Here is a 15,166-nt window from a genome sequence, read left to right as displayed (position 1 = left end):
AAAAAATTGGAGATATTCATACATTGGTAATATTTGATCATATTAAAGTATTATCGCTAAGATTTAAAGGCCTGATATACTATTGTGATTATGTCACAAGATCCTTATCTTTGGGAAATATATAGATATTCAGTGAAATAATACAGTGCCTTAGAGTTTCTCAGAAACAAGTCTTGTGTGGTGATTTTGATGGGAATATGTACAAAACAGGATAGGTTATGAAATTGTAATTGTGGAATCTGAGTGATGGGTGCAGGCTGCTATGCTATGCTATTTTTTTCTACTTTTGTGTATATTTGAGAGTTTCCATGATACAATTTTTAAAAAGGTTTAAAATAGAAATATTAATATATTGACAACCCATGTACACAATTCCAAGCTTAAAGAAAAATATATCATTTGGGATATAGTTGAATTTCCCTTTGTGCACTTCCCCAATTGCATCGTAATCCCTCCCTCTCAGGTATAGAGTTTTCTGGAATTTATTAGAATTTATTATTACTCCCATTGATGCACTTAAAATTTTACTACATAGGTGTATATCTCTAAAGTATACAAAGGATTGCTTGTATGTTTTTAAATACTGCATCTGTGGTAGCATAACATACACATATATTTATATATTCACTAACATATATACACACTATATATTCTATACATACATATGTTCTTATATATTATATATACAACATATATACACACATATATACCCTATACACTATATATTCACTAATATATATATATATATCTCATATATATTCACTAACATAGTGTTTGTGGGATTCATCCATGTTGATTCATGAAGCTTTAGTTCATTTATTCATTGTATAGAATTGCATTATATGAATATACAATTTATTTTTCCATTCCATTGTTGATGAATATTTGGATTACTTCAACTTTTTGCTATTAAAACAATGCTGTATGAAATTCTTATATATATATCTCCTTGGCATCAGTGCAAGAATTATTCTCGGGGTTGCACCTAGGAGACAGACTGTTAGATTGTGTGGTATGTACATCTTAAACTTTACTAAATACTGCCAGTGGCTTTCCAAGTATATATACTAATTTGCATTTTCCCACCAGCAATGGATGAAAGGTTCCATTTTTTCCACAAACAAATAGTATTACCAATGTTTTAATTTTGTCAACTTGATGGGTGTGAAATAATATCCTTTTGGGGGTCCTATTTTGCATTTCCCTGATTACTAGTGGGTCCGAGCATCTTTTCATGTGCATTCGGCCATTGGGTTTCCTCTTCTGTAAATTACCTTTTCATACCTCTTATTCCTTCTTCTACTGTGGTGTTTGCTTAATGTATTGATTTGTAATAGTTCATATGTATTTGCTATACTTTTTTGTTTATTATGTATATTCCAAATATCTTCTCGCATATTTTTTACTCTTTTAATTATATTGTTTGATCCATGGAAGTTTTAATGTTAATTAAAATTTATCTATCCTTTTTTCTTAATGGTTTGTTCTAGATTTAAAGAATTTTAAAAAATTCCAAAATGGGATTGAGAAGATTTATATTTATTTTCCAGACTAGAAAAATCCAAAATAAATTTTTTTGGTTTTGGTATTTTGCTGTTGCTTTAATTTCCCTATTGAAATGCAAACACTCTCATTCTTCATGATATGAGAGAATTAATGAAGTAAAGTAAATTTTTTGATTTATTTTTGACAGTGAATTTCTCTATTTATCAATAGCAGGCAATATGCCTAGTGTTTGTCCAGTGCCGGATGACACAAAGCAGACAGAATATAGCGTTCTGTCTTCGGTGGCATTCCAGTCCAATTGAAGGGGAGGAGAAGATTATTAACACTAAATAACTATGGAACAATGGAGGTATTAACTTGTTTGCTATGATAAGAAAAGGAGATATGCTATGGATAAGAAAGGAGAGATACATAGAATTGAAGTATTGATGGAATCCTGCATAACCTGGATGGGATTTGAGCATCTTGATGGGTTTGATATGAATAGGCAGAGAAAGGTGAACATATGGTGGAGTACAAACCAGTGACAACACTGTACATCGTCTCTTGGCATATAAATTAGGACACCAAACACCACAGAGCAGAACATTTGAGACAGAAACCATGTCTGGATTAATGCTATCAACTAGCACCCAGCCCTGGCTGGGCACATGGTGACAACCAAATACCTCCCTATTAGATGAATACTTGAACTAGTGCACTGTGGGGAGAAAAGAGTCAAATTTTCTTGAGCTTTGACTTCCAGGCCAAAAAAAGTTAGATTTGGTGTCATATGTGATACGAAACCATGCGGGAGTTTTTGGCCCATGCTTGCTAGTAGCTAACACTTTGCTTATATCCTAGATTAGAAACATGGAAGTAGTTGGGTTTGCATTTTAATTTTTAATATGTAATCAAGTTTTATCTTTTCCTGCTTTGAAGTAACTTTTTAAATTTTTCTGTCTTTTCTACCTTCTCATTGCCAGTACTCCACATAAGACCAATAACCATTCACAGCTGTACGACTGTTGCAGGTTCCTGATGGTCCTCCAGATCTGTTCTATATATACTCCCTAGGCTACAATACCGCTGGCGTAACTTCACCATTGCTCAACCATTCCTATATTGCCTTTAAGATACACGTCAATCCTCTTGCCTTTAAAGTCTATCCTGCCTATTCTTTATTTTCTACAACTCCCTGCAGAACCTCTCCTTTCACCCATTATGTGTGTTCCCACTGTCCCCAGCTCATATCAAAGTTTATTCTAGACTAAGTTAATTTATGCATCATAATTTCCCAGCCTAGAGTGCTGTTCTCCTTTTCTTCCAGTTAGTTAGACTTACCTCATCATTTATTAATTTTTTGAACTGGTGCTGCTTCAGTCAAAAGAAAAAAATGGTTTCAGGATGCCTTTATCCCATTTCACCAAGTCCCTCATCTAATTAATAGGCAAACTTAAGAAATGTAAGAGATATAGTTCCTTTCCGTGTCTTTGCTCCAATTGTATACATAAAGGAATAAAGAGTGAGTGGATGAACAGAACTGGGTTCATCGCAGGGGCTTAATATATGTTGATTTATGACTGAGCAGAGAGCAGAAAACGAATCAGTCAGCCCCACAGAGTTGAGGAAGGGAAGACTTGTGCCCACTGTGAGGCACTGAAGTTAAGATTCTATAATAATGACTACTCCAACTTAGTGCATGAATAGAGAGTCCAGTTTAAATTATTTACTATATTCTGTAACAGCAATGCCATAATTGTCTTGAATCCTTCACTCCAGTAATTTTCTCCATGACGCCACCCTCTCCTTCACCTGCTTCCTCCTCCCTGACACCTGGAACAGCTTATCCTCATCCTCACTTGATGTCACTTTTCTTTTATTCCTTTCGTTGGTTTAAACTCCATAGCTTTTATATTATCTATCAAATTTTCTGTCTTTGTTTTTTCTTGATATTGAAGATCAGTTTCTCCTGGATACTAAAATGTTTTCAAGGGGTTAAAAAAAAATTCTGCCACTTTTTTTCCCCTCAGTGTTTTAATTCATTTTCATTGTTTGGGAAAGCAAACACTGTAACAACCCAAAGTGAATAAAATGCCACTCTGTAATTTACAGAATCAATAACTGACCTCAGAGTCCTCATGAGTCATGCTGACTAATTCTAGGACGATGCCTCTGTCCCATTTCAGCTGGTACCGTTGCCCATCAGTCTTCACAACTCTCTCAGTAAGGGTTTACCTACCACAGCACGCTGTATAAAACAAAAGGAGGTCATCCTAGGTCTAACCTCAGCCTAACCTCAAAATTTCCCTTCTGCAGAGGAAGCTAATGGGATTTCAACTTAAGCCCTCAGCCTAAGGGCAGCTTCTTGATGCCTGAACTTTTAATTATAAATTTGTCTCCAAAAGTGTCCTGCATACTCTTTTGGAAATATCTGGCTCAGTGAAGCACTGCTCACGAATACTATAAAAGTTCAAGAATGCTGGCACCACCCATCTCTTGGCCTCTCCATGGAGAATAATAAAAATAGTCAGCAACTGAGACGGTGCACAACGTGCTGTACTGGCTCACAGAGCCACATCTGCTCTCCTTGGTTCTGCTATTTAGTCTGACTTGGGGCAACTGGATGCCTGGAAGGTGGGCCGGGAAGCTTGACAGATGAATGGGGACAATGAATAAAACATTCCTCACTTACTTACATCAAGAAACAGGCATCCTTACCTTGATCTTATTTTTTCCTCAATATTTAGATTCTCCTTCCCATCCTTTTAAGAAATTTTTGGTCAAAGAAAGAAATAGAAATAAACTCCCCAGAGCAAACTAAATCCAGATAATAATAATGTTAGCAAAAAAAAAAAAAATAGGGTAGCATATTCATATAGTGAAATATTTTGAAACTATCAATAATTATATTTTCCAAGAGTATTTGATGATATTTGAAAATGTTATCTTAAGTAAAAAAAGTGTCACCTCAATTTTGTAAATATATATGTTAATTCCTACCTTTTGTTCATATGCATGCATAAGAAAAATTATGAAAGGAAAGATACCTAATGTTAACAAGGTTTGATTCTGTGTGGTGGGATTGATTGTAGGGGATTTTAATTTTTTTTCTTATACGCTGTTTTCTTTTCCAGAGTATATATGTGTTTTTGAATAACTAGAAAAAGAATGGTAAAATATTTCTTTTTTTCTTCAGATACTCGATGCACCAGAGTTTCCCCTGTTGAATGAAAATACCCCCAAAAGGATAATAGAGCTTACTAGCTTATTAGCTACGGTAAGGACAAGGTAAACCAGAGCTTCACAACCACTGGGGTGCTTAACATCGAAAATTGAGTTCAGGCTCCACGTGTGAATTTGAGATTCACTTTTGGGAACAACTGCTTTGTGTGCGTGACTTTATTAAACTTCTAACTGGAGGGGGCCAAGTCCTGAGTTCAGAGATGTTCAAAAGGGAGTTTGGAGAAAAAAGAAAGTTTAATTGCTTCACAATTTCATCTAGGATTGCCTAGCTTGTTGAAAAATTTGAATGAAACAATCACACTATCCAATAAGGGGCTGATCTGAGACAAGAAAATGTTTTCTCAGCATGACAGCAACACTCAGGTGTACACGGTCTTGTTTCACACAGTTAGTACCCTAGATAGAGAGTTGTGTTTTGGCTGCACCCAAGCTCAGAGCCTGACATTTTGCTCAGTCTCAGAAACCATCCTTAATGAAAATTTTTTGGCAGCATTATCTTCACCTTTTCATCAGTGGCCCTTGTTTGTGTGTTTTTCTGAATTATTTTAATGCTTCTTTTTAATAATTGTTTTTTATTGTCAGCTTCTTAAAATTCTTTTTGGAAGTAAGAGGGATATAAGCAACAAACATACAAGCACATGCTCAATATACGTTGCTTTGTTTCTTCTATAGAGGACGTGTTTTTAAATAATAATAGCCTATTCAATAAGAGTACAAGTATAAAATTTAATATTTTAATACTTTCCAACTTGGCTTTGGGTAGTCAACTTTTGCACTAAAATGTTATCATCATTTTAATTCCTTTTGATCTTTTAATTCAATGTTGTTTTATAATTTAAGGCATACATAAATTGTTTTCTCTAGATTGCCAAGGACATTTTGAACATTAATTTGCATTTTTATTGGTTGAATAAAAGCAGAAATGCAATTAATACAAAATTCTGCTGAGTTCTTGATTTATAGAAATGACATATGCTATAAGAAGCGCAATCATTAGTTTAGAATTTAGCATAGAGAAGGCAGAGTTTAAAGAAAATTTTACAGCTTTTGTATTATTGAAACATATTTATTATTATACATAATTATGTACTCTGGTGAAATTTGTGACACTCCAAAGTATAATTAAAGAGATGTTAATTTAGATATTTAGGTATATCTTAGTCATCTGGGGCTTCCATAACAAAATACCATAGACTGAGTGGCTTAGACAACAGTTGTTTCTCACAGTTCTGGAGGCTAGCAAGTCTAAGGCGAAGGTGCTGGCAGATTCCGTTCCTGGTGAGAGCACTCTTCCTGGCTTACCGTTGGCCACCTTCTTGCTGTGTCTTAACTTGGTGGAGAGACAGTTGTGGTCTCCTTTCCTCTTCTTATAAAGACGCTAATCCCATCATTCTCATGACCTCATCTAAACCTCACCTTACTCCCAAAGGGCCCCCTGCTAGTGCCATCACGTTGAGGATTAGGGGTTCAACATAAGAATTTTGGGAGGACCTGAATGTTCATTTTCCGTAACAAGATAACAATGCTCTAGAATGGGGACTGTAGTCTTTTTGACAAGTGTGTCTACATATCACATATTTAAGTAAAAGAATTATTGTCTTTGAGAGATTTAGATTGATGATAGTGATGAGAGATGTTTTTTATTTGACATGGTGTGAAAATAGCCCTTTTGCTTTCAGATACACCCTTGAAGAGATAAGGTCAATAGATTTTAAGGTGCAATTGACCATAACGAGCTTCAAGATCAAGATGAAAGATGGAAACCTTGATGCTACTACTGAGCGACTGATTTAACCATTGAGCAACTTGGTATTGCCCTGCTGAAAGACTCTCCCCCCATGGATGAGATAAAAAACAGTCTTACTATTTAACCCTCTTAGAATTTGATCTTCTGTTATTTATAGCCCAAAGCATCCTAAATGTTATACAAATACACAGACTATCTATCTAGCTATCCATTCTTTTATAAATTAATTTTTTCTAAAGACAAAATCCAAACAAACATAATATTTCAGGTTTTATCAACCCAACAATGGATCATGAACAGATTTCTGTGTGAATAAGTACATTCCTACCCCATTCCTTACATGGTTATATGATGGTCTGTTGAATAGATGTATGTATAATTGTTCCCCTAACTTTGGATATTTATGTCACATCACATTTTTCACTAATATAAACAGCATGTAAAACAACATTCAGTTGGCTATCTGTTTGCATGAAGACAGAGTTATTCACTTTGCATTTATTTCAAGAAGTAGAAATGCTGAGGCATATAATTATGACTTTAGAGTAATGATTATTGAAAGGGTTGTCTACACTTACTGTCATTTCTTTAAAATGTTTTTATTTCCTGGACTGTTGAATTTTGATTTCCGTCTGCATTTATTCCACTGCAACTTTTCTTTCTGAGGCTAACATAGTGATTCCTTCCCAGTTTTCATTTTACTTGAACTTCCTGTGGCATTTGGAACTGTTGACTACTTCAAGTTATTTCTTTTGCCTCCTGTAATACCACTTTTCCTTGTTCACTCCTTACTTTTTGGTTTGTTCTAAGACTTCATCATTAACTTTTATGCCATCATCCATCTTTAATAACGTAGCATGCACCAGATTTTCATCTTTGGCCTTCCACAATTTTTACTCTCTTTATTCTGTTGGACAGGTTGTGGGGCGTATGGGGCAGCTCAGCCTTCAAACCTCCTTCTTGCTTGGAGGTGTCCCTGTTTGTATAAATGATGGAGGAAGACCTGGATAAAGAGGATATTACCTCTTCCTACATATGGATAGCCAGGGTATGGATGAGTGACCTAGACTTCACAAACTTGATGCTTAATTCTGTGTCTTTGAGTAAGTGATGCAAAGGTGGAGGAGTGGAGATAATTTATTCGCGATGCCAGAAGTGGTACCAGGGGTAAGGGCAGTGTCTTGTTTCGGCATCGGTATCTGGTGGGGCTGGAAATGCTAAGAGGTCACTGCTGTGCTTCCTTTTTCTTGGGTCTCTGTAGTTCCCTTGGTTTCTGCTCATTTTCCAACCTCCAGTCAAGTTTGTGAGTCCTCGATAGATATTCAATAAGGTCTTTTTCTTATTAAGATAACCAGAGTTTCTTTTGCTTACACTTAAGAACTCTTACTGGAATAATATACTTCCATGAGTGATCTTATCTATACTCACGGTTTAAACTACTACCTATAAGCTGATGACTTCTGGCTTGCAACTCCACAAATCTCTTCTGAGTTCCTGATCACTATATCCAACTGCTCACTGAGTATTTCTGTCTAGTTGCTTATGGATGCCACAACTTGTTAGAAAAATGAACTATTTATCTTCTCTTCCAAATCTTCTCTGCTCTTCTATTCTTAATCTCAGGAAGACAATAGAAAATAAGCATAAGAATAAGTATCTATTTGTTATAAGATGATAAGGACTATGAAAAATAAAGCACAGAAAGGGTGATTGAGAAATTTTTTGGTGGAGGAGGGGTTAGTATTTAAAAAGAGTAGTGAATATAGATCTTACTGAGGAGTTAACATTTAAGCAAAGACTTGAAGGAGCTAAGGGAGTTAGTTAAGCAGATGTTTGTGGAAGCAATGCTCCAGCCAACGAGAACAGCCAGAGCCGAGCCCTAAGGAACACTTAGTGTTTTAGGAATAGCAAGAAGGCCAGTGTGGCTAGTGTGGAGTAGGTAGAAGGGAGAGTACTAGGAGATGGGGACAGGACTCTTGAGTGAGATGAGGAGCAATTGGAAGGTTCTGAGGAGAGAAAGTGACATGCTCTGACTTGGAGGGTAAATAGAATCTCTTTGGCTGTCACTCAAATAGAGTTCTGGAAATTACTTTTGATTTCTTCTTGCTTCGTTTGTGATTCTAACCTACCACTAGCCATTCTAGTTCTGTCTTCTTAGCATCTCTTGTGTTTGTCCATCCTCTGCACTTCCGCTAACACTGCCTTAATTTACACCCTGCCTCCTCTCTCCTAGGTGACTGCAGTTGATGATAGTGTGACGTCTTCTTTCTGTTGCTGTTCAGGTCTTTTGCTGGAACAGGTTTCATGATGTGTTTCTGTTTTAATATTACTTTACAGTTTCCACCATTGGACTTACCTTGTATTTTCAAAAACATGAAAAGAAAAGAAGAATGGTATTAACTGCCGCCCTTTTATTGTGTGACATTCCTGCCAGAGTGATAAGGTAAACCATGGACACTGGTGAGAATCAGATTCCCGATCTCTTTCTTGCACCTTAAAACAGATAAACAGACAAACAAACAAACAAACACAAACCCAGGTTTTTGTTCTTTTTTGCCAGAGGAAAAGTCATGGCTCTATGTGCTATGGGGTTTTAAAACTATATAGTAACTACTACTATAGAGTTCTGGTCTATCTTGTAGCACTGCCAAGGGAGATATTCTAATATAATTCCTTAATTCATGGGGCTTGCAAAAGGAAACAGAATGGCAGAGTCTCAGATTTAAAATTGTGGCATTGGTACTAACATTACACTAAGAACACATTATAAATGTCATTAATTTGCCTTTCTTATTTAATTAGAAGTCCTAGTCTGTATTTCTTCCCTTCTCTTCAAATTTGTATTTTCTCTTTTTGCAGCTGAACTAGTTTAGCTAAAAGCTTTGTGTTTTTAGCAAAATTTTCAGCTTTATCTCAGCAAACTGTAAGAACAACTGTTTGGGGCTCGCTGGGTGGTGTAGTGGTTGAGCTTGCACGCTCTGCTTGGCCCTGGGGTTCGCGGGTTTGGATCCTGGGTGTGGACCTATACCACTCATTAAGCCATGCTGTGGTGGCGACCCACCTACAAAATAGAAGAAGACTGGCACAGATGTTAGCTCAGGGCCAATCTTCCTCACCAAAAAGAAAACAACAATAACCAAAAAAACAACTATTTGTTTTGAAACTTTTAGTCTTATACACAACATAATATTAACTGGAATGGGGTTAGTTTGGAGTAGATAAGCCATCAATCGAGAGCCATTCTTCCAGGCATTCAATGAGTTAGTGCTTCAGAAACCTGTATTTATGTTCGCTCCTTCTCTCCCTCTCTCTCTCTATTTCTCTGTCTCTCTTTTTCTCTCTTTCTTGCTTTCTCAGTTTCTCTCTCTCTCTTCCCTCCCTACCTTGAATCTACTCCCTTTTGAGACCATCTTCCATCTTCCACACTGCTCCAGTGTGATTTTCCTTGTATATGCTGTTCTCTTTTCCCAGAATGTACTTGTTTTTCAGGACTAAACTAAGGATAAGACAGAACTAAAACAATTATTTCTCTGTGAAGACTTCCCAGTCTTATCTGCCCACTTTTGTTCTTTTGCCACATTTGGAGAGTCTTTCTCTATTGTACCTTGTCATGTCATATTAAGAGCTGCTTCAGTCAGAGCATCTGTCTCATTCATTTCTGAATCTCATTATGTATCATGGCTCTGTATGTTGGCTGAATAAATGAAGTAGTGAAGAAAGTGCATTATGAGTTGATTATCCAAATTTGAGTATTGTAAATAACTAGGGCAAATTTTGATTTCCAAGAATGCTTTTCTCTACCTTTTAACTTGATTTTAGATATCTTAACTTCTGTGTTGTCATGGAATGCAAAGTAATTTTGAAAATAGAAATTTAATCTACTTTACTAGAAGCATATTAAAGGTAAAATTAAAGGAAAAAGATGATGTTCTGTCTTCTAAATTACAGACCCATCAGTCTTCTGCATATCCTCTCACATCTGTAGTCTGGCTTTATTCTCAATAAACAGCAGGTCTGGGACTTCCAATCTAATATCCTAGATGAGGAACATGTTGATTTGGGGCACAGATATTTTGCTATTACAGTTTTTATTTGCTTTGTTTCACTTTACAGAGAAAAGTCTAGTTTAAGATTAGTTTTAGAATTAATCAGTCTTCAATTCCTTGGACATCTGTTATTGAAATAAATTTAGAATTTATGACCTTTAATTCCGTAGAATTTGTTGATATTTGATTGCTTAGGTAAAAACCTTCTGTGTGCCAGTCTTGATGACCTTGATTTGTATTTCTGGATATATGTGCTCCAAAGAAGCGTTTATTGCAACACTCCCATGACACCAGAGTGAAAAGGAACAGGGCCCTGCAGATAAAATTCCAGAACTAAGTGTTATAAACAGTTGTGTCTTAGATCTCCTTATTTTTAAATTTTGTTTTCATAACTCAGGGCAGTTTTTAGAAGTGAATGTGTGGCCTCTTGCCATATTATGGCAAATATTTATTTCCACAAAGTATATATTTTGAGTATTGGAAAAGATTCAAAGCAGCATGTTTAGGACTAATTTATATGCTCTCCAGCCATCCATCTTAATTCGCAGATGAAATGGGTTTTCATTTATGTAGGCAACAGATCAAATTATTTGGTTTTACGGCAACATATGAACTTTGCCACTTTAGATGTCTGGTAGCTGACATAATGTATATGGATTTCTTCCTAATCAATAGCACTGAAAAGATAAAAGGCAACCTTTAATCTGTGTTTCAGCTATCTATTTGTGCAAATAAACACGCCCAGTGGCTTTGTGGCTTATAACAACAATCATTTAAACATTTCTTAAGACTCTGCTTGTAGGCTGGGCTCCACTGGGCAATTCTTCTTCACATGATGTTGACTACACTGGAGTCCTCTTGGGGCTCTCCTGGAATGTCAAGGTAGATCACTCATGTGACTGCTGGTTGGTGCTGACTGTTGACTGGAGGGCCTTGCTTCTCCTCCATGTGGCTTCTCTTTGTGGCTTGGTTTGGTCATAGCATAGTGGCTGCAGTCCAAGAGGCTGTAAGTGGAAGGTATTCCTCTTCTTAAGGCCAAGGCTCAGAAGGTCACTTCCACTGCATTCTATTGGTCACAATAGCCCAATTACAGGAAAGGCCCTTTTTCAAGGGAGGTGAATTCAAGTCTACCTTCTAATGTGGGGGTGGCACATATGTACATGGAAGGAAGAAACTTATTAGGTGGCTGTTTTTGGAGATTATCTACCACAGACCCCTAGTAGAACTCTCAGTTTCATGTTACTGCTATTTAGCGCCATTTCAAAACCTTGTTGGTTATTTAAAAAAGCCAGTGGGTTAGACTGATAAGTCTTCTACAGTGGGTCTTAGTAAATAAGGATCAGTGAGGCTTCTGCAAGTGCAAGCAAAATTTTATACAATTGTGATCTTTTTTCTGAGAGAAAGAAGCAGTAGTGCTTAGCAGTCAAGTTCTTAGGCTCCTTGCTTGTCATATTTTAAATATTCATTATGTTTGAAAGTGCTTTACTTTTTAAAATAGTAACACAATCACATACTTCAAATATCCAAAGTGAAAAGATAGGTACACAGTGGGAGGCTCCCTCCCATCTCTGCCTCTATGTATTGAGTTCCCATTCCCCACTTCTTGTTGCTCTTGCCAGAGATTTTAAAAATTTTCTATAGATACAAATACAAAATAAAAAGTACCCACAAATTTACTTTATCTCCACCTTGTTTTTACTCAAATGATAGCACATCAAGTACACTGCTCTGTACATTTTATTTTTCATATAACAAATAATTACATAAATAACCATGGGAGACCTGTCTGTATAAATATATATAAATACATAACAGTTTTCTCTTCCTTTGGGAGTAGGCCAAATATAAACCATAAATTGATAAACAATGAGCCATCTGTAAGATACACTCCAAAGTTTAATCAAAACAATTTTTATTTCATTTGTTGTGTTGGACGGTACATACTATCTTTTCTTCTGGAATCTTTGGTCATTTGTTTATTGCTTCAGGCTCACTCAGCATCCCTCTGGCACAGTTTCTAAGTCAATCCTGAAATATGTAAGTATCATATTCAAAGTAAATGGTCTCAAATGACTAAGTCTGTTTAGTTGTCAGGATGCCTGGGGTAACAGCCTTTCTTTTCATCAACTTGACCACAATGCTCATCCTTGACTGAGATTTGGCCTCAGGCTCCTGATCTGTACTCTGTTTCTTAAAAGAAGCCATATCTCCCTCTTTGGGGTTGGATTTCTGTCTTGAAATCCCTGGTTAACTTTGCCTATCATCTTCCTCAAGGATAGAATGTTTCCTCAAATTTTCTCTATCTTCGTATATATAAACTAGAATCTGGTTCAGAATAAATCCTCTTGGAATCTCATTGTTTACAATCCCTTTCCTTGCATTTTATCACCAGTGGAAACTCTTGCAGCCACATCTTGGATAGTTGACTAGACTCCTAGAATACTGCTAAATTAAATCCAAGTTCACCATTCCCCTGGAGATATTCTAGTTTACACTAATGGTGACTCACATGGGGGATCATCCCTGAAACTCTCTCAGTCTTCCAGATCCAGTGTCTTCACATTTTCCTTCTAGTGTGCTGCTTAAGTCTCAGCACACGATGAAGCCAGGCATGCCTTATTTACCACTCATTCAACATTTAGTGTGTGTTATGTTCATTATATTAAGTATCAGACAGTAGAAGTAATATTATTGAATAAAAAACCTATTTGACTTACATTGGAGTTAAAGAAATAAAAATATACTTAATTTTACTAAAGTTGTAATCTCCAGAAAGTATTTTAAAGAGAAAAGTAACACTAGTATTCAGGTGCTTTTCAGATCACTGGCCAATGAGTATCAAGTGTGGCCTTAACAATACTGGTGAACTCTTTCTAGGGTTATAAAATTTTGAACATTACTGCTGGTTCATGTCTGATTATACTTTCAAGGTGATTCAGCCTATTTCCACTTAAATAATAGGTGAACCATATGAGAAAAGAATTACCCTGAAACTAAGGTGTTGATCAACTTCTTTTCTAAGTCTTTTGAACACCCATTCACTTCATCTGGAGATATATTATAAATAGAAACCTTGTTTACATTATACATTATTAATTATACATTATTAATTACATTATACATTATTAATACTATGTCTAGTGGGCTTCTTGGAGTATGTCATCTGTTCATTGCATGAGAACAACTCTAATTGAAAAAATATATGGTATAATCACAGAGAATATTAAAAATAGGGATTTATTCCACATGTAATTTGAACAACAGATCCCTAAAGTGAGAGACAGTAAGAGCTAAGGATTTCAGTTGAAATGAAATAAAAACACAGGATTTCATGCTCATATTCTGAAGTATCCTCTAGTAATTGTATAGAAAATTGGAGGACTGTGTGTTTTTTATAGGCAAATTGGCCCCTTTTGTGATCCTCCCCACAATGTTTACTTAGTTGTAGTCAATAGGTGTTTTAATCATATATGCCATCTACAGCAAACTGTTCCCTCTAATTATTCAAAATATGATTTTCCTCTTTATGCCCATTCAATGGAAAGATGAAAGTGATGTTTCTTAAAAAAAGGCATATAATGTGAAAAAATGCAGCTTTCCTACTCAGTGAAAGGAAGCAATTTCTTTATTCATGTCATAAAATTAAAATTCAATGAGGAAACTCGGATACAATGATTCCAAAGCAAAAGAAGTTCTTTGATTTTCCAAATCTTCAGCTTTTTGTTAGCACTCTTATAATTGCTGTTAGAAAAGCAATTTAGCTCTTAGAAGTGCTGCGAGCTAATGCCCTTGTTAGCTGAAGGGCGTGGGCACGGAGTCAGAAAGTGACTGTAAATTAGTTTAGGCAGGTCTCTGCTAGCAATCTGGGCTATGTTCAAGACTCACTGCATCTCAGCTGGCCTATTCATTCACAGGAAGGCAGGCTTCAAGGGGCAGCTGTGTTGACATGCTAGGAAGATATATCTGGAGCGCGCAGGGCTTCTTTCCCTAGGTGCTGATTGAGTGCAAAATCGAAGTGTGTTCTTGGACTGCAAAGACGTCAGATCTCAAAGCAACCCTTTGTATTTTCTGGGTCCAGCTTCTATAAAAAACTTTCAAGTGTGTGATTGAGATCCTGCTAGACGAAGAGAAATGTCAGACAAAGGTTACACACAGAAAGCAAATTTGAAGAGTGGCAATGCGCCGAAGACGGATACAAGTGAGAGGCAACTTGGGTTTCCTCCAAGTTCAAGTGTGAGGACTCATAAATTGGGCTCCAGATCATCTGCTCTGCCCTTATGATGTGGCTATGTCACCTTTTCTCAGGTCAAATAAAGAATTATTTTCTTTAATAAGTATTTTATGTGTAACAGATAGTTCCTAAATGCCCAGCACTGTGATGACTGCTGTCATGGGATTGCAAAGAAATGTTAGGTGAAGCACCTAATCTCAAGCACTTTGCAGGCTTATTGAAGAGACTAAGTAACTAAAAAAGTAGGCCCAGAGAGGTTGTAATAAAATATTTAAATGATGTAGGGTGGATGGAATATACCACAGGAATCAGTATTAGATGACTTTTAAGGGACAAGTTAACGGGACTAGACTTTACAGGATGGATGGGATTTGCGTGTTCAGAGAGGGTGAGCAAATAGGGCAGATGGGT

The sequence above is a fragment of the Equus asinus genome, chromosome 7, assembly GCF_041296235.1.
Source record: "Equus asinus isolate D_3611 breed Donkey chromosome 7, EquAss-T2T_v2, whole genome shotgun sequence".
In the NCBI taxonomy this organism is placed as follows: Eukaryota; Metazoa; Chordata; class Mammalia; order Perissodactyla; family Equidae; genus Equus; species Equus asinus.
This window is presented reverse-complemented; position numbering follows the sequence as displayed.